The sequence below is a fragment of the Zingiber officinale genome, chromosome 9A, assembly GCF_018446385.1.
Source record: "Zingiber officinale cultivar Zhangliang chromosome 9A, Zo_v1.1, whole genome shotgun sequence".
NCBI classification, from domain to species: domain Eukaryota; kingdom Viridiplantae; phylum Streptophyta; class Magnoliopsida; order Zingiberales; family Zingiberaceae; genus Zingiber; species Zingiber officinale.
Window position 1 is genome coordinate 8,142,794 of NC_056002.1, and position 25,526 is coordinate 8,168,319.

The 25,526-nt window shown below is 40.6% G+C and overlaps 2 long non-coding RNA genes across 2 annotated transcripts; both read left to right on the forward strand.

Annotated features, from left to right (window-relative positions):
• Positions 1–1,793: 1,793 nt before the first annotated feature.
• On the forward strand, positions 1,794–2,263 carry LOC122018849. The gene is made up of 3 exons (XR_006121927.1): positions 1,794–1,863; positions 1,954–2,050; positions 2,243–2,263. It is a non-coding gene; the product is annotated as an uncharacterized LOC122018849 (long non-coding RNA).
• A 7,084-nt stretch (positions 2,264–9,347) lies between these two features.
• Positions 9,348–9,973, forward strand: LOC122018516. The gene is made up of 3 exons (XR_006121805.1): positions 9,348–9,534; positions 9,625–9,721; positions 9,914–9,973. It is a non-coding gene; the product is annotated as an uncharacterized LOC122018516 (long non-coding RNA).
• Positions 9,974–25,526: the final 15,553 nt, after the last annotated feature.

A 25,526-nucleotide genomic window follows, 5' to 3' on the forward strand; every position in this document is an offset into this window, starting at 1 on the left:
CTCCTTTCTTTCAGCACGGCCCTGCTGGGTTCACCGGTTACTAAACTTATCCGTAAACCATAGGTCTCGGGTTCGATTACCGCCTAAGTTATTTTACGGTTCCAATTATTTTTGCCACTTCCGCTACTCGGAAAATTCCGGAAAAATATCTAAAAATTCCACAAAAATCATAGAATAATTCTAAAATAAATTCGGGAATTTTTTGGGATTTACAATCCCCCATACCTTATAAAAAGTTCATCCCCGAACTTAAAACAATTCTGGGTACTTCTGTCTCATGCTGGCCTCTGTCTCCCAAGTCGCCTCTGCTGTTGTGTGATTTTGCCAGCTGACTTTGACTAATGGTACTTCCTTGTTCCGTATTTCTTTACTGCTCGGTCTATTATCTGAATAGGCCGACTGTCATAGCTGAGATCATCACGGACCTGTACCAACTGGGGCTCAATCACAGGTGGCGTGGAATATGCTTCTTCACATGGAGACATGAAATCGTTGTGGACGGTGACATCTCCGAGGTAGCTCTAGCTCATATGCTACCTTGCCCACTCTTTTCATGATAAGGTATGGTCCCACATATCCGGGAGCTAGCTTGCCCTTCTTCCCAAAGCGCATGACTCCTTCATGGGAGCTACTTGAGGAAAACTGTATCCCCAATTGAAAACTCTAGGGGTCTACGTCGTAGCTCTTCTGACGGCTCTGTGCTGTCTCTATCCTCTGGCGAATCTGCTGTATGGCTGCTGTGGTATCTGCTACTAGATCTGTCTGAAGCTCTAGTTCCTTCTGTTCACCACTCTCATACCAGCAGATTGGTGATCTGCACCTCCACCCATAGAGTGCCTCATAAGGTGCCATGCCGATAGTGGCCTGATAACTGTTGTTGTATGCAAATTCTGCTAGACTCAGATATTTGCACCAACTTCCCTTGAAATCAAGGGCACAAGCCCGGAGCATATCTTTGAGTACCTGATTTACTCGCTCCGTCTGACCATCTGTCTGAGGATGGAAGGCTGTGCTGAATTTTAACTGGGTGCCCATAGCTGTCTGTACACACTTCCAGAAGTGTGATGTAAATCTGCTGTCTCTGTCTGATATAATGGTTCGTGGGACTCCATGCAGCCTGACAATGTAAAATACCGAAAATGATAAGGGAATTTTCCGTAATTTTTAGAAATTTTTCGAGAATTTTTCGGAGCTCGTATGGACATGTTAACGGGGACAAAAACAGGGTCCGGGAAAGGTCTGTTTAGGTTACTCTGTTTTAATGAGGAAAAGATTTATTTTCTTTTCCTTTTCCTTTTCTTTTTCTTTATATTTTTCTTTATTTCCTCGCCGTTTCTTTTCTCACTCGCGCACCCGAGCGCACCCTTTCTCCTCGCGCCGACGCCTCTTCCTCGTGCTCGACTCCTTGCCCTAACTGCCGGCCCCGACGGTTCTCTCCTCTGCCGACGCCAGCAACCCTCCTCTCTGCCTTAGTTCTACCGCCGGCCGAACCCCGAACCTTGTTTCTTCTTCTTTCCGTGTGCCCTAGCGCCGCCACCCGAGAACCCGCGCCTTCTCTCGATTGGTGGCAGCGCCGAGACGAAGCCGAGCGCCGGCCACAGGTTCAGCACCAGTCTCCGGTGCCTAGTTCCTCCCTGTGTACTGCCGCTGTGGCTCTTTTGCACAGTGCCGGCCAATTTCTTCTCTGCCGCCGGCGACTAGAGCCACCGCCGATCGCTCTGTGCCCTTCTACTTCTCTGCCGCCACTCTAACCGGAGCCGAGACCTTCTCACAGCAGTGCTGCCGACCGGAAATCCTCTGTGCCCTAGCTGTGAGCATTTCTTCCTCCTCAGAGCAGTGGTGATACGGTATTGTGACAGAAAGGTGAGGGTTTAGGTCGTGATCTAGTGTTCTGTTCTTGTTCTATAGCTACTGTTGATCATAACATTAGATCGGTACCTTTTGGTTTTTCAGATCCTTGGTACAACAGATCGGCGATATTAGAGTTGCCCTATTCCGACAGCCACTTTTTGTAGCAATCGACAGCACCTTTCCTGCCTGTTGAATTAAGGTAAGGATTAGGGTTTTGATATTTGTGGTAGATTATTGCTAGTTGAGTTAGCAATAATTAATAATTAGGTTTGGAAGTTAGGTAATGGTGTAATTGGGGTTAACGAAACTAACCCTAACTGGTTAGTGGGTTAGAAATTTGTTTAGCTATTTGTTTATAATTAAATTAGCTAAACTGTGCGATTTAACACAGGACTTTGATTCGAGACGAGCATCTCGACGTCCGAGTTGGACCATTTCGATTGGAGGCGGGTACTTTGACTTATGTCTTTTGATATGCATGATAATATGTTTAACATATAACAGTAATTGTGTTACCTGTTTATTTCGGTTGGTCACTACATGATTAGTACATGTTGTTTGTTTATTTATTCTGCACTGCATATTATCTACCTGATCACATATGCCTTAGGTAGTGACCTAACCACATGCTCTGTTATATTCTGGATCTAGGGTTTATTTGATACCCTCTTCGATTTGTGTACCTTCTATTTGATACGTCTTCTTGTGGTACACACTTTGTATCTATTTATATGGATCATGCCATGTTATTCATGAGATTGCCATGTTCAGTATCATACATCATGATTGCATGCTGTGCGATTGTCGGCTCTACTTTGGTTGAGCTCATCGCCAGTTACATATGCACACATCACCCATGGATTTGTATATCCGGTGTGTGGCGGTTCTGCTGTTTAGCTCCGTTGGTCGCGACTCAGTGGCGGCGTGATCGATTCCGCTCTGTTTGGCTCGTTGGCATTTAGGGTAGCGCTGGTAGCCGGCGGATGGTGGACTTTGTTTGGCTCCGTTGGTCGAGACTCGGCGTGGTAGCCGGCAGAGATATCCTCCCGTCATTGTGTAACGGAGATGAGAGCATTGAGCTCCCCATTTATGATTTGGGGTCACAGGGCAGGAGTACTCCGACAGCATCCCTTCGTCATTGCACAGGAGCATTGATTTGAGTATGGGGTTGACATATGCATTTTGCATTTTATTTGCTTGTGATTGCTGCACATATGCTGCATTTGTTTGGATGCATTGATTGACATGCATACAGGATTATGACTCACTCGGTCTGACGACCTGTTACCTTTATATTTTGATCCGGTCAGTATTATCTCCGATTTCATTTCAGTTGCATTTATCCTCCTCATATTCTGGAGACTGTATGCATGATGTTGTCTATTATTTGTTTTATTATGCATATCAGTTGTACTGCTGAGTGTTGGACTCACCCGCCTCCATTGTTGATATCTTTTCGTGTTGAGGCTGTCCGGAGCTGCCCCCCCCCATCTGCACGTAGAGCTAGTTCTCTACTAGGTTGTTATTTGCTTTATTTTGGTTTTTCTTCCATCAGACTATGTTTTAGTTTGGTTTTGGATTTTATTTATGGATATTGTACGGATGGTTACCGTTTGATGGACTTTTGGATGGTTTGGTTTTTATTCTACTATATGCCTGCCTGGACTGCAGAAGAGGTGAGTTCGTTGGATTTGAGCTTTACGAGTGTAGTGGAGTAGGGTGGATTTCGAGTCAGAGTCCTATGGTTATAGATTACTATTATTAACTGCGTGGTTGTGACAGCCAGAGGCTGAATATCTTTATAAACTGCGTGGTGTTTGTTTTTTTTTTTTTTTTATTTTATTTTGTTATCATTCCAGCCGCCTGTGGCTGAAGTATATGTGGTATGTAGAAAGTTTCATATTGTCCGCCGTACAGGGGAGATGCTGCCGAAATTTCTTCGGACAGAGACTCCTCCGGGGCGTGACAATTTAGTGGTATCAGAGCCAGGTTACGATACTTGCTATGTGTTTTGGATTTTCGTTGATTTATCTGATACCAATTTATTTGGTATCAGAGCTTAGGTTTTACGATCATTGTTTTTGTATTTTGGATATTTGGGATAACCTGATACTTATTGATTTGGTATCAGAGCGCCAAAGTTTGGCGATACTTGTTTGATTTCCGTGTGTTGGATTTTCGAGATTTATTTGATACCAATTCATTGGTATCAGAGCAGGGTGTGATACCTGCTTTTAGTATTCTGGATATATGTGCTATCCCAAGTTTGCGAGTCAAACTGGGTAGTTATTTTGGTTGCACGGATTTTTCCATTTCGTATATGTTTCGGACTTCCGTTTCGGATTTATATGGACTTCCGGTGATTTGCATGTTCGGAATTTTGAGGTCTGAAGTTGGGGACTGGACAGCGATGGAACGTCTCCAGACGGCAAATAGGTATGATGTTTATTTTATGATAGTTATGACATGTATTAGCACTTTATCTTTAGTACCTGTCTGATTGCTATAGCCCATATTACATGTGATGGGTTAGCCATTGAGCATGGTTGACCTTAATAGAGATCAAGGATTATAGTCTCTGTTGATTTTTCACATCATACCATCAGTAGTTTTAGCTTCTGTTACTACTAGTAGGAGATGGAGGCACGTACCAGCCTCTGCTATTGTTAGCTGGGTAGTGGATGATACTACTTATTCCTGTTGACTTAGCCAGTAGAGTTTTTATACTGATATCTTTTGGATATTAGGGTATCAGGTACGATGGAAATTGTTTATTGGGGAGTTATCATGTTTGATCATTATTGAGAATGGTTTGAGGTTGAGGGATATTGTGAGATCAGATATTATGATATGTTGATTTCTAATGGTTTATGAGAGTAAATGTTATGTGGTTGTCTGATGATCTATTAGTGAATAACTATTTTGATGATTTATATTTGGGTTATCATTGATGGTGACATAGTGAGTGTCATTTATGATATTTACAGGTTTGATGATTATGGTTGGTGATCAGATTAAAAATTGGGTGCTGGAGAGTTTACGGTTGAATGTGCCTATGAGATTTTAATAAATCTAGTTGGTTATGGATAGTTAACAGGATGGGAAAAAAAAAATATGATATATGCTTCCTCTGATATTGGACTATGTGGATAAATAATGATTTGATGTTTTGAATGCTAACTTGCCCTCATGGGGAGTAGAGACTGATTCATCTGATATTATGTGGGCTGATATTTTTGAGGATAAAAATGAGAGTGTCTTGATGATCTTAAATTCTGACTTTTGTCTTTTGGGTCATACACATTTATACATATTATATTATGTGGGTTGACATTTTCTAGTTTGAGTTGATGTAATTAGTGTTGAATTGACCCATGAACTGATTTAGTTATTTGACAACGTTGTATACCATTTTATCTTAGTTAATTTTCGTCAGTAAATATTGATTTACTCTTGTTAAATCGGTCAGTAGAAGACTGATTTATGTTTGTCGAGTTGGGTAGTTGTGGTTTGATATACCTTAGTTGCTTGTGGAGGATTAAGGTATTCTTGATTAGTTAGTAGATGAATGATTTAGTTTTGTTGGTTGATCAGTAGAAGATGGCCATACTCTATTTTTAGAGGTTCAAACCTTTAGGTTATTTGTGCTTAGTTATGTATCTAGAGCACATTTAAGTACATGTTTTGTACTGACGTGGGAAGGACTGATTTAGTCATAAATCATTTTCAGCTTGGATAGTTTATAAAGGATCGATGTATCCTATTCCATGAAGACTTTGACCGTGGACTGTATATACCTGGTAGGATAACTTAGAGGGTGCTTTGGGATATGTGACCCCGCTGATGTAAGGAAGTGTAGAGCTAATTGCTTAACACTTATGGAATACAATAGTTACTAGTGTATACTGGGAGAGTACATTTGGATTTATGATGATAAAATTTTCCCCATTAGATATAGTCTTGGTAGTGTATGACATTGACTGGCACTGTTATACAACGGTGTGTATATTTTTCTTGTCTGATACCAGTTCCTTTGAACCTAGAGCAGGGTTGTTACTGGATGATTAGGCTGCTTTATTTTGGGTTGCTTTTGATTGATGTATTCATGCTTGATTCATATGCATGAATTTTGTTTAGATATACCGTAACCCATGAGTGTTGGTAGCTTAAGGTTGGTCTCTTTGATTGAGCTGGTATGCTGATTTTGCATGTCTATGTTGGATGTATATCATGATTGTTTTGGGTTGTAGGAGTCCTGTGGTAGACTGTTCATTTGCAAGTAGTATATGTATCCATGTTCTGATATGGTTTGAAGGTTCCTTGTGGATCATAGGTATGTAGTTCGGTGTATGTATCTGGAGGTATTATTGAAGATAACTTGTTGATTAAATCCGAGTTGTAGTATAAGTACATCAGTGGTGTTTTGATGGAGGCATTTTGTCGATTTAATCTGAGTTGTGATATATACATACGTGTTTGGTGTGGTATCTGAGGTATCTTTTTGATTATGTTTGAGTTGGGAGTGCACCTGGGTTTAGTATGCTTTATTGGAAGTATATGTTGGTTATACTCTTGGCATAGGTGAAGATATGTCATGTGAGTGTTGTTTGAGGTGTATTATTGATTTTACCTACATTGATTTTGCACACGTGTTCGGTATGTATTGTTGGAGGTATAATACTGAATATACCTGAGGTGTGAGTATGTTTGGTGTATAATAATTGGAGGATTTTGTTGATCATACATATGTTGTGTGAGTATGTGTGCTAGGTGTATACATTGGTAGCAGTATGATGATTCTACTTATACTGAATGCAGAATGTGGAGTGACTGTATTATGTCATTTGTTAAATTAACTCATCAACTAATTTTCCTATCAGTGGATGACCCACTAGGATGCTGATAGAGTAGATGATGGATTTGATTAGTTTACTAGGTTGTTATAGCCTAGGCTAACCACAGTGATTTGTGGTAGAGAGATCTGGTATAGTCTCTAGTTGGATAGTAAGGTGACTTGGACGCTTATGGATCGTTTGTGGTGGAGCGGAGCTCCCACATAATATAGTTGGTTTGTGATAGAGCGTTGCTCTTATATATTTTGGATTGTTGTGGTGGAGCGTTACTCCCACCTATTACGGATTGTTTGTGGTAGAGCGTTGCTCCCACATATGTGGTGTTTCCTGTGATGGAGCGTTGCTCTCACTCTGGAGGATGTATTCTTTGGTGATTTATGTTATTGATGATCAGATTTTTCGATTTATTATCGGAGATCCTATGGATAGGAATGTCTGTGATACGGACATTATGTGTCTTGGTTTTTGCCATATAGGTTTACAGTGCCTTAGATGTTTTCAGAGACTCGTTGATCCTGGTATGTCGAGGATGTTTGGATAGGTTTCCATTATCTTTGTGGACGATGTTGTGATCTATTACGGATCCGAGGTGAGTCACGTACATCACCCTTGCATAGATCTAGAGATGTTTCGATGAGAACATCTATATGTGATTGTCAGTAGTGCTGATTTGAATTGTCTTTTGTTATGAAGTTTGGGACACACGGTCACCAGTAGGAGTGTACCGTGGTTCCACAGGAGATAGAGGTTGTTACGGTTGGGAGCAGCCGAAATCAGTGTAGGAGATCCGCAGTCTTTTGTGACTCGCAGGATATTACAGACTTTTCGTCGAGGGTTTCTTCCACATAGCTATGCTACTTTCACGCGTGACCATGAAAGGTGTGAAGTTTACTTGGATTGAGGATTTCAAGATCAGCTTCTAGGAGCTGAAGCGGATATTGTTGTCGGCTTCGATTGTTGGTTTTTACCTTCTGGAGAGGACGAATTTGTTCTCTACACCGACGCGTCTCTACAGGGTATGGGTGCTGTTCTGAGGTAGCACGGTAGAGCGTTTGTATATGCTTATCGATAGTTGATGGAGCATGAGAATAAATACCCAGTTCATGATCTGAAGTTGGCCGTTATTATGTTTGCCCTAAGGATTTGCCGGCAGTACCTGTATGATATTACATTGAGATTCTCACTGACCATCGGAGTCTCAAATATCTGTTCACTCAGAAGGAACTTAATCTTCGACCGAGGAGATAGATGGAGTTCCTGAAGGATTATGATTGTACCATTAGCTATCACCTGGGAAAAGCTAATGTGGTTGTCGATGCACTTAGCTAGAGGTCCAGAGGGACTTTAGCTTACCACCGAGTTGTGGTCACAGATTTGATTCAGGATTTCTGAGTTGTGGTCACAGATTTGATTCAGGATTTCTCTGAGTTAGACATTGAGGAGCAGGGACAGACAGAGCAGGGTATTCTTGTTACGATGGTTGCTCAGTCGTCGATCAGGAAGAGAAGTGTTATGTCAGAGGCATAAGACTGCCAGAAGTATTATGCTGACCGGAGTCGGAGACCCTTAGAGTTCTCCATTTGCGACCAGGTATTTCTGCGAGTTTCACCCAAGAAAGGGGTGAAGAGATTGGCCTCAGGGGTAAGCTAGCTCCGCGATACATTGGACCTTTCCAGATCTCGGAAAGGATTGGAGCAGTAGCTTATCGGGTGGCACTATTGCCGTCTTTGGTAGGCGTTCACGTCGTATTCCACATATCTACGCTGAGGAGATACGTACCCGATCTGATACATGTGTTGATAGATAATCTCAGTTCTCCTTTCAGCCTGACATTACTTATGAGGAGATTCCGGTACGGATTCTCGACCGGAAGGAGCGTCAGTTGCGGAACAAGACTATCCGGCTGGTTAAAGTCGGATGGCAGCCTCATTCAGACGAGGAGGCTACTTGGGAGCTTGAGGATACGATCCGAGCTCGATATCCCCATCTTTTCACTTGAGGTATGTGATTTATTTACCGTTCAGCATTTATACTATATATCTGTTGTTAGTACTTGTTGATGGTAGATAACGAAATTTGGGGACCAAATTTTTATTAGTGGAGGAGAATGTAAAATACCGAAAATGATAAGGGAATTTTCCGAAATTTTTAGAAATTTTTCGAGAATTTTTCGGAGCTCGTATGGACATGTTAACGGGGACAAAAACAGGGTCCGGGAAAGGTCTGTTTAGGTTACTCTGTTTTAATGAGGAAAAGATTTATTTTCTTTTCCTTTTCCTTTTCTTTTTCTTTATATTTTTCTTTATTTCCTCGCCGTTTCTTTTCTCACTCGCGCACCCGAGCGCACCCTTTCTCCTCGCGCCGACGCCTCTTCCTCGTGCTCGACTCCTTGCCCTAACCGCCGGCCCCGGCGGTTCTCTCCTCTGCCGACGCCAGCGACCCTCCTCTCTGCCTTAGTTCTACCGCCGGCCGAACCCCGAACCTTGTTTCTTCTTCTTTCCGTGTGCCCTAGCGCCGCCACCCGAGAACCCGCGCCTTCTCTCGATTGGTGGCAGCGCCGAGACGAAGCCGAGCGCCGGCCATCCGGTGCCTAGTTCCTCCCTGTGTACTGTCGCTGTGGCTCTTTTGCACAGTGCCGGCCAATTTCTTCTCTGCCGCCGGCGACTAGAGCCACCGCCGATCGCTCTGTGCCCTTCTACTTCTCTGCCGCCACTCTAACCGGAGCCGAGACCTTCTCACAGCAGTGCTGCCGGCCGGAAATCCTCTGTGCCCTAGCTGTGAGCATTTCTTCCTCCTCAGAGCAGTGGTGATACGGTATTGTGACAGAAAGGTGAGGGTTTAGGTCGTGATCTAGTGTTCTGTTCTTGTTCTATAGCTACTGTTGATCATAACATTAGATCGGTACCTTTTGGTTTTTCAGATCCTTGGTACAACAGATCGGCGATATTAGAGTTGCCCTATTCCGGCAGCCACTTTTTGTAGCAATCGACAGCACCTTTCCTGCCTGTTGAATTAAGGTAAGGATTAGGGTTTTGATATTTGTGGTAGATTATTGCTAGTTGAGTTAGCAATAATTAATAATTAGGTTTGGAAGTTAGGTAATGGTGTAATTGGGGTTAACGAAACTAACCCTAACTGGTTAGTGGGTTAGAAATTTGTTTAGCTATTTGTTTATAATTAAATTAGCTAAACTGTGCGATTTAACACAGGACTTTGATTCGAGACGAGCATCTCGACGTCCGAGTTGGACCATTTCGATTGGAGGCGGGTACTTTGACTTATGTCTTTTGATATGCATGATAATATGTTTAACATATAACAGTAATTGTGTTACCTGTTTATTTCGGTTGGTCACTACATGATTAGTACATGTTGTTTGTTTATTTATTCTGCACTGCATATTATCTACCTGATCACATATGCCTTAGGTAGTGACCTAACCACATGCTCTGTTATATTACGGATCTAGGGTTTATTTGATACCCTCTTCGATTTGTGTACCTTCTATTTGATACGTCTTCTTGTGGTACACACTTTGTATCTATTTATATGGATCATGCCATGTTATTCATGAGATTGCCATGTTCAGTATCATGCATCATGATTGCATGCTGTGCGATTGTCGGCTCTACTTTGGTTGAGCTCATCGCCAGTTACATGTACTGCACACATCACCCATGGATTTGTATATCCGTGGTGTGTGGCGGTTCTGTTTTAGCTCCGTTGGTCAGCGACTCGGCGTGGCGGCCGCGATCGTTCCGCTCTGTTTGGCTCGTTGGCATTTAGGGTAGCGGTGGTAGGCCGGCGGATGGTGGACTTTGTTTGGCTCCGTTGGTCGGAGACTTCGGTAGGTAGCCGTGAGATATCCTCCCGTCATCGTGTCTGGGAGATGAGAGCATTGAGCTCCCCATTTATGATTTGGGGTCACGGGACAGGAGTACACAGCATCCCGTTTACTCTGTCATTGCACAGAGCATTGATTTCGAGTATGGGTGACATATGCATTTATTGCATTTTATTTGCTTGTGATTGCTGCACTTATATGCTGCATTTGTTTGGATGCATTGATTGACATGCATACAGATTTATACTCACTCGGTCTGACGACCTGCTACCTTTATATTTTGATCCGTCAATACAGTTATCTTCTGATTTCATTTCAGTTGCATTTATCCTCCTCATATTCAGGAGACTGTATGATTAGTGTTGTCTATTATTTGTTTTATTATGCATATCGGTTGTACTGCTGAGTGTTGGACTCACCCGCCTCCATTGTTGATATCTTTTCAGGTTGAGGCTGTCCGGAGATCGCTGGCCCCCATCTGCACGTAGAGCTAGTTCTCTACTAGGTTGTTATTTGCTTTATTTTGGTTTTTCTTCCATCAGACTATGTTTTAGTTTGGTTTTGGATTTTATTTATGGATATTGTACGGATGGTTACCGTTTGATGGACTTTTGGATGGTTTGGTTTTTATTCTACTATATGCCTGCCTGGACTGCAGAAGAGGTGAGTTCGTTGGATTTGAGCTTTACGAGTGTAGTGGAGTAGGGTGGATTTCGAGTCAGAGTCCTATGGTTATAGATTACTATTATTAACTGCGTGGTTGTGACAGCCAGAGGCTGAATATCTTTATAAACTGCGTGGTGTTTGTTTTTTTTTTTTTTATTTTGTTATCATTCCAGCCGCCTGTGGCTGAAGTATATGTGGTATGTAGAAAGTTTCATATTGTCCGCCGTACAGGGGAGATGCTGCCGAAATTTCTTCGGACAGAGACTCCTCCGGGGCGTGACAGACAATCTCCTTGAGATACAACTGAGCTAGCTGCTCCATGGAATAGGATATTCTGATAGCTGAGAAGTGGGTTGATTTAGTCAACCTGTCGACTATTACCCAGATGGCATCAAAACCATTCGTGGTTCGGGGTAATCCCACTATGAAGTCCATAGAGATATCCTCCCACTTCCATTCTGGAATCTGAATCGGCTGCAGAACTCCTCCTGGTCGCTGATGTTCTGCCTTAACCCTCTGACAGGTTAGGCAGATGCTGACGTATCTGGCGATATCTTGCTTCATCCCAGGCCACCAAAATCGTTTCTTTAGATCCTGATACATTTTGGTGGAACCAGGATGCATCACATAGGGAGTCCTGTGAGCCTCGTCTAGAATCTGTTTTCGTAGTTCCTCTTGATCTGGAACACAAAGTCTGTCACCACAGTACACTACCCCACTGGTGGACACTCTGAACTCTCCACTTTCTGATTCTGCTAACCCTTGCTTGATTTTCTGGATTTCAGGATCCTGCTCTTGAGCTGTCTGGATATTATCAAGCAAGGTAGATGCTAAGGACATAGTGGAAAGCTGCCCGACTATAAGCTCGAGTCTAAAAGCTGTAATCTCCTTCCTTAGGGGTGGTGACATAGCTGCTAAAGATAATAAGGTAGCACTGGACTTCCTGCTGAGTGCGTCTGCTACCTTATTAGCTTTCCCTGAATGGTAGAGGATATCTATGTCATAATCTTTGACCAGCTCTAACCATCTGCGCTGTCGCAATCTTTCCGAGTAAAAAATACTTCAGACTTTGATGATCTGTATACACTCTGCTCAGCTCCGTACAAATAATGTCTCCAAATCTTGAGAACGAACACCACTGCTGCAAGCTCAAGGTCGTGAGTAGGATAGCTCCTCTCATAATCCTTGAGTTGTTCGGAGGCATGGCGATCACCTTGCCTCTTCGCATCGATCTGCTCCTAATCCCAATTTAGGCGTCCATTGTAGATGTCGAGGCATGTGTTTTGGTATAGCTAAAATAGGAGCCTGGTCAATCTCGTTTTAGTTCGTTATTCTCATGATCCTCATCCCTGAAATTTCTTGTTCTTCCGGTGAGGACTGAGTGGGGAGGCTATCCGGAGAAGTCCTCTGAATTTCTGTAGTAGCTAATCCCGAGCTTCTGATTTCACCGGCATTCCTAGGTCTCTTCGATTACTACGCTTCTATCTTCTGGGATCTACCATAACACCATCCTTGGAGATGATGTGACCTAGAAAGGCCCGATCTAGCCAAAATTCACATTTCGTGAATTTGGCGTACAGCTGGTTCTGCAGAACTGTCTTCGGATGCTCTGCATGGTCCTCCGAGTGCTTGAATAGATAAGAATGTCATCGATGAACACGATGACAAACTTGTCTAAGTATTCTCTGAATACTCTGCTCATGAGGTCCATGAAAGTAGCTGGAGCATTTGTCACACCGAAAGGCATGACTACGAACTCATAATGTCCGTATCTGGTCCTGAAGGCCGTTTTAGGTATATCACCTTTCTTGACTCTAACCTGGTGATATCACGATCCGAGGTCAATTTTAGAGAACACGTGGCTCCCTTTGGTGGTCAAACAGTCATCTATCCCGGGAGAGGGTACTGTTTTAATTGTGACCTAGTTCAAGGCACGGTAGTCTATGCATAGGCGCATGCTTCCATCCTTCTTCTTCACGAACAACACAGGTGCTCCCCATGGTGAGTGACTAGGGCGTATGAAACCCTTGTCAAGAAGCTCCTGTAATTGCTCCTGAAGTTCCTTCAGTTCTGCTGGAGCCATGCGGTACGGTGCCTTGGAAATTGGATTTGTGCCGGGAATGAGCTCTATCTCAAATTCAATCTCCCTGTCTGGTGCTAAGCCTGGTAGCTCTTCAGGGAAGACTGCTGGGTAGTCACAAACGACTCGAACCTCTGATAGTTGTTGGTTCTTGTCCTGGCTGGTGTTGACTACATTTGCTAAAAATCCCATGCATCTTGAATACATTAGCTGCTGTGCTTTCAGTGCTGAGAGAAACTTCCTGGCTTTTCTCTTTGGTTTTCCCATGTACTCAAACTGTACTCCTGCTTCAGGTTGGAATATGACCTTCTATTTACGGCACTCTATAGAAGCGCCGTATCTGATCAGAAAATCCATTCCAAAGATGACATCGTAGTCAGTCATTTCTAGCACTATCAGATCACCAAAAAGTTCTCTGTCTGCTATAATGACTGGCACTGCTCTGAGCCAGTGCGTAGATGCCATAATGTCTCCTGAGGGTAGTGTTGTCAGAAACTGGCTATTGAGTACCTCTGGAGGTGTTGCTAATTTCTCGGCAAATGCCCTGGATACATAAGAGTGGGTTGCCCCAGTATCGAATAAGACAGTTGCATTATGCTGTAAAATACTGATCTGACCTGTGACAACTGTCGAGGCATTTGCTACGTCCTCTCTGGTCAGTGAGAAAATCCTGGCATTTGTGTTAGCTGTGGGGGCTTCTAATCTGCCCTGACTGATCTGTGGACCATCTAAGGCTGCATACATCTGGTGTAGCTGCGCTGGCTGAGCTCCATACTGTATCGGCTGAGGCTGAGGAAGACTGTTCTTGTTCGGGCACTGCTTAGCCATGTGCCCTTCCTGTCCACATTCAAAACAACCTCGCGTACCCTTGCGGCAAACTCCTGGATGATGTTTCCCACAAGTAGCACACTTGGGATGTCTGGAATGTTTTCCAGCTGGTCCTCCTTTTGGGTCACTGCTTGCCTTACGTTTCCCCTTCCAGTTGGAGCTATGTCCCTGTTGTTTCTGCTGAGTACCTGAGCCCGCTTGCCCCTTGGGCTCTGTGAAAACCCGTCTGCTGGGTGATGCTGTGCTGCTAGTGCTCGGTGATCAGAGCACTACTCACTAACTCCTCTGTGGTTTGTGGCCTATGAACGCCACCAGCCACATTCATTGCGATCTCTGGTCTGAGCATCTTCAGCATCAACCGTACTCGCTCCTTCTCTGAGCTGACTAGTTCTGGACACAGACGGGCCAACCTGTTGAATTTCTTCACGGCTTCCTGAACTGATAGGTTGCCCTGACGAAATTCTGTAAACTCGTCATAGTGTCGGTTCGTGACTTGCATGTGAAAGAATTCCTCGAAGAATTCTTTCTCGAAGTTGGCCCATGTCATCTGATTTACTGGCCACTTCGATTTAATCCGCTCCCACCACATGCGTGCGTCTCCTGTTAAACAGAAGGAGGCACACTTCACCTTTTCGTGCTCTGGCCAGTCTAGAAGCTCCATCGTGCTTTCCAGTGTTTTAAACCATGCCTGAGCATTCCATGGTTCGCTGGTGCCTGAGAAGTTCTCGAGCTTAATTCTCTGCCACTGGATAAGGTAAGCTTCTCTCTTAGCCCCTGCTACTGGGGCTACTGGGACTGGTACTGCAGGCTGAGCTGGTACAACCTCTGTGATTACTGGAGTCGTGAGGTTCGGTACGGGAGTGACTGGGGGAGTAGTCTGCTGGTTAGCCTTTAAGGAGGCTATCTCTTGCTGCTGTTCAGCTAACTGCTGCTGTAGCTGAGCCACTAGTGTCGTAAGGTCTGGGGGAGGCACTGAACTGCCTGCCTCTTGCTGGGGCTCAGCCGCTGATGCTTTCTTAGCTGGACGTCCTCGTACCATTTTCTAAATAGTAGAGAACACATATATATAACTAGGCTATCATGTTGTAGTTAACTACTGGTAACATGTTAAATACTATCACTATAAACATGAATTAATTAACTACCAACATGAGAGCAAACATGAAAGCACATATAACTGATATGAAAGCTGAAAACAAAACTGGGTGAGAGATGTTCTTACTTGGAAGCTGTAGGCACAATGCTGATGTGTGTGTAGGAAGTATGGAACACTGCTCTGATACCACTCTGTAACAACCTAACTCCTGGGTACTAAGCTGTGAGCCGGATCGCTACATTAACTACTGATGCTACTGTGCGGAAAACTGGGTAAAATAAAATTTCACTAGTTGACTCTATTAAACTGACAACTGGTACACCCATGCTGTTATAAGGAAGAATTCAAGACCTTTCCGATTGGGGTATATGTGCTAAGGGGGATACTTGACCTCCCATCTGAGCTAGAACTCGAATCTAACTTCCCAGCTAGCTGCTGTTCGATCCACGGATCGATCAAACTTGCCGTGATTCTGTACCCTGCTGGATCGGTCTGCGGATCGATCCAGCAGAGGCTGGATCGGTCGGCAGACCGAACCAGGTATGTCTGGATCGGTCTGCAGACCGATCCAGGCACCTGGAAACGCTGGGATGCCTTCTGTTCGATGCTGGATCGGTCGAACGACCAATCAGATAGCATACAGTAGCATACTGTATGCCTCTGGATCGGTCGGCTGACCGATCCAGGATCCTGATACTGCAACGGATCGGTCGGCAGACCGATCAAACTCTGATATGAAATCAGAGTTCCTGATTTCAGAACTTTCAGACACTGGAACGTGCCACAACTCACAGACATAGGTTCTAGATACATGAAAAACATTCTAACATTAACCTACATGCGTCCTAAACTGGACAAACTGAATAGTGCATAGTTTTACTGGATTAAAACATTTAACAAGCAAAGGACTAAACCATAAGTAAACTAACAACGTAAATGCTGGAATTAAGCTGTTTAGACCCCTAGGATCTATATTCCAAACCCCTTGCACACACACACCTCCATAGCATTGCCCTCCAGCCTCCGCTAGTCCACTTTTCTTTTACTTGTATCTGCAGTATAAGAAAAGTAGTACCTGTAAGCTAAAGAGCTTAGTAAGAAACCATCTACCTCACAAAAACATGCAACGATGCGATTATGTTTTTAAAACATGCTGTTTGAAAACTGAACTGAGCATGGCAACATGGCATGGCATACTAACATGTACTGAACTGTTCATGGCATACAAACAAGCTGAGCATAGCATACTATATCTGAAACTAAGCATGAATACTGAACTGATCATACATATACATCTAACTGGTCATGAACTCAAATCATGAAACTTAACTGAGATAATTAACTAAAACTAAACTAAGTTAGTGTTTCCATCACTGATTACATATTTGGAAAATTATATATAATAATAGATGAAAATACTAAACATGCTGCTGGGGCCCTGGCAACTGTACTCACTGTGCGCGCATCCCTACGAGACCCGGGATTGCAAGTTCCGAATCTAGCAGGGTTACTAGGTTATCTGAACCTAGGGACGACTGTGGGAGTCCAGCCCATGGATATCTGATCCAAATATAGTGCCAACTGAATAAAAGTAAAATACTGAATACTGTTTTATTTTACTTTGATGTTCTAGGTTATCTGAACCTAGAGCTAGGTTATCTGAACCTAGAGGCTACTGTGGGAGCCCACCCAATGGATATCTGATCCACATAGCTGTAATAACTGATAATAAACTGAGTAAAATGTTTCTAATACGTTTTACATGTTGTTAGGACGCCTACTGGTGCATCCTTCTGAACTAGGCATTCTACCGAATGCTTGGTGTGCACTGAGAGCACACCCTATAACTGAAAACTGTAAAATTACTAAACTAATGCCAAAACTAACAAGCGAGAGCAATTATACTGCAGGTGAGGGGTTTCTTACCTAAATCGCAAGGTTTTCTTACAATTCCTTTCGCTAGAAATTCCGGTGAAGACAAATTTCTCGACGATTCGCTCGCGTCCACGTGCTCTACTCGCGGAGGGAACTTCCTTGTGTTGAAATCGTTGCCGGATGGTAACCTTGAGACCCTAGGAAGAAAGCCCTAGCCTTTCCTTGATGTGGCGCCGAGAGAAGGAGGAAGAAAAGGAGGGGGCGGCGTGAATGGTCTCGGTGAAAGGGATTTGCCGAACCAAAATAAAATAACCCAACTCCATCTTAGGTTTATTATTTATATTAAGTGGTTTAATGAACCCAACTCTAATATAAATATATTTGGTTCTCCTTTCTTTCAGCACGGCCCTGCTGGGTTCACCGGTTACTAAACTTATCCGTAAACCATAGGTCTCGGGTTCGATTCCCGCCTAAGTTATTTTACGGTTCCAATTATTTTTGCCACTTTCGCTACTCGGAAAATTTCGGAAAAATATCTAAAAATTCCACAAAAATCATAGAATAATTCTAAAATAAATTCGGGAATTTTTCGGGCTTTACAAGTAGTGTTCCCTATATCATCTCACTATCGGTTCAACTAACCGATTGATATAGGTAAGAACCTTCTACTCAAGGACGCTATTATACTTAGTTTATTTGGCACCAATACAAGTAAGTATAATAACCAAAAATAAATGTCTTTATTTATATAAAAATATGATACAATAAGTCCATAATATAATCATCAAATGATTGGCTCTAGGGCTCTAACTAACAGTAATATAAAAAAAGGGTGAGGAGGCTTCATGAGAAGATAATTCTTATTCTCTTGCTTAGTGATCCTCAAGTGGCCGCCCCTCTCTCCCTCTCTTTTCCCTTTCCTCTCTTTTGCTCCTTGGTGGTGTTGGTGGCCGAATTCTAGAGGAGGAAGAAGAAGTATTTTGGGTGGTGTTCATCTTGGAGGATCGTCGCCCACACGACATCCAAGGCGAGGCGAGGAATACGGCAGAAGATCTTGAGGTCATCAGCTTGCAAATTAAAGGTATAACTAGTAATTTTCTTCCGCATCATGCTAGTTATTTTTCTTTTTTAGAATTTCAAACACAAGAGGCAATAGATTCTAGTTTTTCAGATTTGTTATTCGAGTTTGTGTTTTTTTTTATTTTTTCGAATTTGTGATTCGATTGTTCTTTTTGGTTAAACCTAGAGTTATATAAGGAAATTAAATATTAGCTTTCCTTAAAAGGCTTTGTCTAGGAAGTAGTGGTTGCTCTCATATCCAAGAAGGTCTTGTGCCTCGCCATATTTAACCTGGAAGTCAATTTTAGAAATTAATATTTAATTGAATTTATAACGTAGGTGGATTTAGAACAATAGTGTTAAGTTCTGCTTGCGATCCAAGTCTAAACCATTAAGAACAGATAAGTTAAATTTGGAATCAATAATGTTAAGTTCTGTTTGCGATTTCTAATTTAACTTCTAAAGAACACAATAGGTTATTTAGGAAAGATTCGACACTTGTATAAAATTTTTATATAATGGAACCGGTACGATCTTCCTAGAAGTAACTAACATATACTACCCACCCCACCACCCAAAATATATATATATATATATATATATATATATATATATATATCTTAGCTGTCATTGGTTATTTCAGTAGTCTGGTTACTTTATTCTATTACCTTCTGTGTAATTTTTTTTTTTTTTTTGACGAAGATTATCTTCTGTGTAAATGTTCTTAGGTTACATAGAATTAAATAGAGATGTGAAGACCAACATGAGGTTAATAAAGAAATTGACATAAAAATAAAATAAAATTTCTACTTCCATAATTATTTTAATGTCCTACAATTACATGCTTTTACTGATGCTAGACTTTGCACATGCTTTCTTTTTTCACATCCATCCTTGATATGTAAAAGAAGACAAAGTTGTGGCCAACTTAAATTTGCATATACCAATTAGTGGGGTTTTGGTAACCGTTGTATCATGTGCTCTTGTAATTTGAATTATGGTGCTATCAATATATGTATTGGCGAGGGTAGAAAACGTGGATGAATTGGTCCATATATTTGTCCTACATGGTAAGGTGTTTATGTTTAACTCTCTTTATGGCATATCATGGTTGACTCTAAATATAAAAAGAAAAAGATCAAGTTATCCTAAAAATTATAAATAAATAAATATATATAATTTAACATCCTCTCAAATTCATAATGCTATAGCTAAAAACATTGAAAGTTTATCATATAAGAAACGAAAGTATGAAGCAAAATGTAATTTGATAAACATACTAGCAATATGTATCTTTGAAGGAACAAAAGGTAATGTATTGAGTAGGATCATTTTATTTTGACTCAATAGAAAAAGATCAAGTCATAGTGTAATTAGGTATTAGTTTATTTTGACTAATAAATTACACTAGTACACTCTAAATGTATTGAGTAGAATCATTTTAGGTAAGTTCTTTTTATACTGACTTAATAAAAGAACTAGACCTTAGTTATTATGGAAGTGTGTACTCTTAATCCTAATATAATAACAAGCATATATATTTAGTATCTATTTCTTTAACTTATCAAAGGGTGAGATTTAGCTTGATAAATCAATAGGCATGATAAGTTGGGAAATGATATTACTTATAGTGTGTGTTGTTGATTATAGAAGGAAACTGTGTCCTAGTAATCTAGGTTGAGAATGCCCCCAAGAGGAGCTCATAAGGATTGTCATGTTAAACCCTATAGGTGGACTTAGTCCGACATGACAATGAAGTTGAGTGGTACTACTCTTGGAGCTAGATATTAATTAAGTGAGTTGTCAGTAACTTACTTAATTAGTGAACATTCGTTATCTTAAACATAGGGAGACTAGCACACTCATGATAAGAAGGAGCCCATAAATGTAATTTGGGATTGGTGCTGTAGTGCAACAATAACTCTCTAGTGGAATGAGTTATTGTTGATGAACTTGAGTTGTGTGTTTGAGGCGAACACGGGATACTCAAGCTCATCGGAAGGTCAAAACCAGTTTCTCCTCTAGGTCCCTGTCGTAGCCTCATTAGTGCCTTATAAACCACTCATTAAAAGCCCTTCTTGGTGTCCAAGAAAGGAGGCCGGCCCATTGCATGGTGACCAAGTAATGGTCGGCCACCATATCCTCTTAAGGGGTCGGCCCCTTGTCTGGTGCCCAAGCAAGAAGTGGTCAGCCACATTAATTTAAAGAAAGAGGGGTGTTTTGAATTTTTAAAATCTTCTATTTGTAGAAAACTATAAGTTTTAAAAGAGAAATTTTAATTTTAAAAATTTTCTTATTTGAATTAGGCCACATGTTTTAATAGAGAGTTTTAAAGTTTTAAAACTTTCCTTTTTTAACCATCCTCATGGTTTTAGAAAAAAGGAAGAGAAGTTTTAAAATTAAAATTTTCTATTCATGTTAAAAAAGGAAATTTTTGAAGAGAAGTTTTAAATTTTAAAACATAGTTTTAATTTTAAAAATTTTCCTTTTTTTAATATCTACTTTTAGAAAGAGAGCTTGTAAAATTTTATAAGAGGTTTTCTTCTTTTATAAAATTATTTCCTTCCTCTTTAAGGGGGTCGACCACCCTTGCTTGGTGCCTAAGCAAGGTGGCCGGCCAAAATAAAAATAAAAATAAAATCATCATCCAATGATTTGGTGATTGATTCAATCAAGAGGAAAGAAAAGGAAAATAAAAAAGGAAAAGGAAAAACAAAAGGAAGATTTAAATTTTTGTAAAAATTCTTCCCTTATTTGCCTTGGCCAAGTAATATAAAAGAAGGGGTGAGGAGGCCTCATGGAACACAACTCTTATTTTCTTGCTTGGTGGTTCTCTTGGTGTGGTCGGCCCTCTCCCTTCTCCCTTTCCCTTTTCTCTCTTTTCTTTTGTGGTGGTTGTGGCCGAAATTTAGAAGAAGGAGAAGAAGGCTTTGGGTGGTGTTCATCTTGGAGGATCGTCGCCCACACGACGTCCAAGACGAGGCGTGGAATACGGCAGAAGATCTCGAGGTCATTAGCTTGCAAAGAAAATGTATAATTAGCAATTATTTTCCGCATCATGCTAGTTATTTTTCTTTGTATGAATTCCAAACATAAGAGACATTAGATCTAGTTTTTCGAATTAGTAATTCGTGTTTATGTTTTTCTTTGTTTTTCGAATTTGTAATTCGATTGTTCTTTTTGGTTAAACCTAGATTTATATAAGGAAATTAAATATTAGCTTTTCTTAAAAGGCTTTGTCTAGGCGGTGATGGATGCTCCCATACCCAAAAAGGCCATGTACCTCGCCATGCAGTCCTGGAAGCCAATTTTGGAAATTAATATTTAATTGAATTTATAACGTAGGTGGATTTAGATCAATAGTGTTAAGTTCCGCTTGCGATCCAAGTCTAAACCATTAAGAACAAATAAGTTAAATTTGGAATCAATAATGTTAAGTTCCGTTTGTGATTCCTAATTTAACTTCTAAAGAACACAATAGGTTATTTAAGGAAAGGTTCGACACTTGTACAAAATTTTGTAAAGTGGAACCGGTACGATTTTCCTAGGACTAACCAACAATTGGTATCAGAGCTAGGGTTTGTCTCTGTGTGTTTTGGTTTTCAAATTAATTATGCACATGTCATACATAATTTAGGCAGGATAATAGTAGGATGTGCTAACTTTGTGGTTGCAGGCTCCAACTATTATGGCATTTAGATATTGTGTGTGATTGGACCCTTAGACATGTCAAGGGCATTATTTTGTGTGCATGATTGTATGTATCAAATACAGCAGGAGCTGTATTAATTTTAGAATTTTATTCGATCTAGAATACATGTACATTCCTTTATGGAATATAAGATCGATATATGTAAAATTCTACATTTGTCGCGGATCGTATCTTTTCGAGACGTGGTGCTATTGGAGAACCAGAGGCGCAGTGAAATAAGAAGCAAGATAGATGCGACAACGAAACCCGATGGTGGTGGCTAAAGATGGCAGCAGCTAGGGTTGGAGCATACTGAAGACAGTGATGGAAAAGGTCATAATAGTTGGAAAATTAATTTCCAAATTTATTACTTTTATTTACTGTGATGTATGTTTGCATGATATGCTAGCATAGGTTAAAATCCTCAATTTTAAATAACTAAGTGGGAGAGGAATTTTAATAAATTCCACGGTCTCCATTACTGGTTTGTAAGTGATGCAAACAAACTTGCACGTTGGCTCTCAGTGCCTTCCTCCATATTAGATGAGTTTGTGGATCACTAGATCAAACCTCCATTTTGAATGACTATAGGAAATTAATTAAGAGTGTGTGATCTTCCCCATCGGAAGGGGCACAATCTTATTAATGGACTAAGTGTCAAGTAATGGTATACACTTAGGTACGTCTAATAGTATCCTCCCCATCGGAGTCACTGCTATTATTTATGTGACCGAAGGAAAACCAACTATTAATTTTATTTGTCATAAAGTTAGGTTGACAAGAATAAAATTAATGGGTAAAACCTCCTCTTACAAATGTTTGATTTTGTATACGTCCACACTATCGTGGCATGCAAAATTCACAGTGATTTGAGGTGTTGGTTAATTTAAAATAGTATTGTTTGAGGAATCAATATTATTATAAATTTAGAGTCTTGACCAAAGTTTATTTTTGTGATTCTTAGGATGACTTTCAACCCACTGGTCATTATTCTGAAAGAGAATAGATTTACTGGTCCCAACTATATAGATTGGAAAAGAAACCTGGATATTGTCTTAACTGCTGAAAGCTATAAGTTTGTACTGTCAGAGGTATGCCCAGATACACCTAATGGTGACTCTACCCCAGAGGAGATTGAGTATCATAAGAAATGGGTAAAAGCAAATGAGATGGCGCGGTGTTACATTTTGTCTTCAATGTCAAATGTATTGCAACTGTTAGAGTGTATACTAAAAGCCTAAACTTTTGTAAACATTTATTATGAATAAAGAATCACATTTGGTCAAATTATCTACATTTGTTTGCAGTTGTTCAATTAATTTATATTGTAGATAACATAGTATGTGGTGTCACATACAGAAGCTAATGTTATCAGTACCTTATAAATTATAAACAGTAGCTCACGACCAAAATGGAAAAGAACAAACCATTGGAAAGTCGTAGTGTAATTAGGAATTAGTTTATCTTAACTAAATAATTACACTAGTACACTTAGAGTGTATTGAGTAGGACCATTAGAGGTCGTTTCTTTTATACTGACTTTATAAAGGAACAAACACCTCAGTTATTATGGAAGTGTGTGCTCTTAATCCTAATATAATAACAAGCACATATATTTGATATTTATTTCTTTAATTTATCAATGGGTGAGATTTAGTTCGATAAATCAATAAGCCCGATAAGTTGAGAAATGATATCACTTATAGTGTGTGTTGTTGATTATAGAAGGAAACTGTGTCCTAGTATCTAGGTTGATAATATCCCCAAGATGAGCTCATAAGGATTGTCATGTTAAACCCTGCAGGTGGACTTAGTCCAACATGACGATAAGGTTGAGTAGTACTATTCTTGGATTAAGATATTAATTAAATGAGTTGTCAGTAACTCACTTAATTAGTGGACATTCGACATCTTAAACACAGGGAGACTAACACACTCATTATAAGAAGGAGCCCAAAAATGTAATTTGGGATTGGTGCGGTAGTTCAATAATAGTTCTCTAGTGAAATGAATTATTATTGATAAAATTAAGTTGTGTGTTCGGGGCGAACACGGAATGCTTAATTTTATCAGGAGACCAAAACCAATTCCTCCTCTCGGTCCCTATCGTAGCCTCTTATTTATAGAGTACTATACCCACCTTCATACCCATGATGTAGGGGCCGGCCAAGCTAGCTTGTGGATCAAGCTAGGGCTGGCCAAGCCTTGGTTCATGGGTGGTCGGCCCTAGCTTGAACCCAAGTTTAGGTGGCCGGCCCCCAATAAATTAAAAAGAATTTTAATTTTAAATTTTTCTTATGTGAAAGATATAATTTATTGGAGAGATTAAAAATTAAAATATCTCTTTTAAAAGGATCTAAAAAAGATTAAAGAAAGAGATTAGATCTCTTTCCTTATTTGTAGATTGGAAAGATATTTTAGTTTTCTTCTTTATAAATTATTCTCATGTTGAAAAATTAAAATTATAGAAATTTCTTTTTATCCACCATGAAGGGATAAATTTTATTTTAAAATTTTTCCGGAAGCAAATAAGGAAAGTTTAATTTTTCAGAAAATTTTTCTTATTTGTTTGATCCTAGTTGTGGCCGGCCATCAGATGGTTAAGAGGGAAGTTTAATTAATTCTTCCTAAATAACCATTGATAAAAAGAATTAGGGAAAATTTTATTGTAAGTAAGTTTCCTTAATTACCAAGGCCAAGGATTATAAAAGAGGGGGTTAAGGTGCCTTCAAGGGACACAACCTCTATTATTCTCTCCCTCTTTTTCCTTGGTGTTGTGGCCGGCCATCCTCTCTCCCTTTCTTCCTCTTTGTGGTGGCCGAAACTCTTCCTTGCTTGGAGTTTTTGTGGTGGCCGGATACTACTTGGAGAAGAAGAAGAAGGAGGAGAGAAAGCTTGCATCCCTTGGAGCTTAGTTGGTGGAAAAAGTTCTTCATCCTTGGATTTTGGTGCTTGGCCGAAACTTGAAGGAAGAAGAAGAAGGTGCTAGGTGATCCTCATCTTGGAAGATCGTTGCCCACACAACGTCCGAGGTTAGAAGACGAATACGGTAGAAGATCAAGAGGTCTTTCTAAAAGGAGGAATACGGTAGAAGAACTTAGTTGGTGCTTAGTTGGTGGAAAAAGAATACGGTAGAAGAAGAAGGAGGAGAGAAAGCTTGCATCCCTTGGAGCTTAGTTGGTGGATAAAGTTCTTCATCCTTGGATTTTGGTGCTTGGCCGAAACTTGAAGGAAGAAGAAGAAGGTGCTAGGTGATCCTCATCTTGGAAGATCGTTGCCCACACAATGTCCGAGGTTAGAAGACGAATACGGTAGAAGATCAAGAGGTCTTTCTAAAAGGTATAACTAGTATTTTTCCTTTCCGTATCATACTAGTTATTTTTGGAAATAATACCAAATACAAGAGGCTTACGATTCTAGTATTTCGAAATAGTTTTCGAATTTGTGTTCTTTTATTTTTCTTTTCTTTGTGATTTGATTGTTCTTTTCGGTTGACCTAAAGTTATTTAAGGAAATTAAATATTAACTTTCCTTAAAAGGCTTTGTCTAGGCGGTGGTGGTTGTTCCCATATCCAAGAAGGTCATGTGCCTCGCCATGCAGTCCTGGAAGCCAATTTTGGAAACTAATATTTAATGAAATTAATAACCTAGGTGATTTGGATCGAACGTGTTAAGTTTCGCAG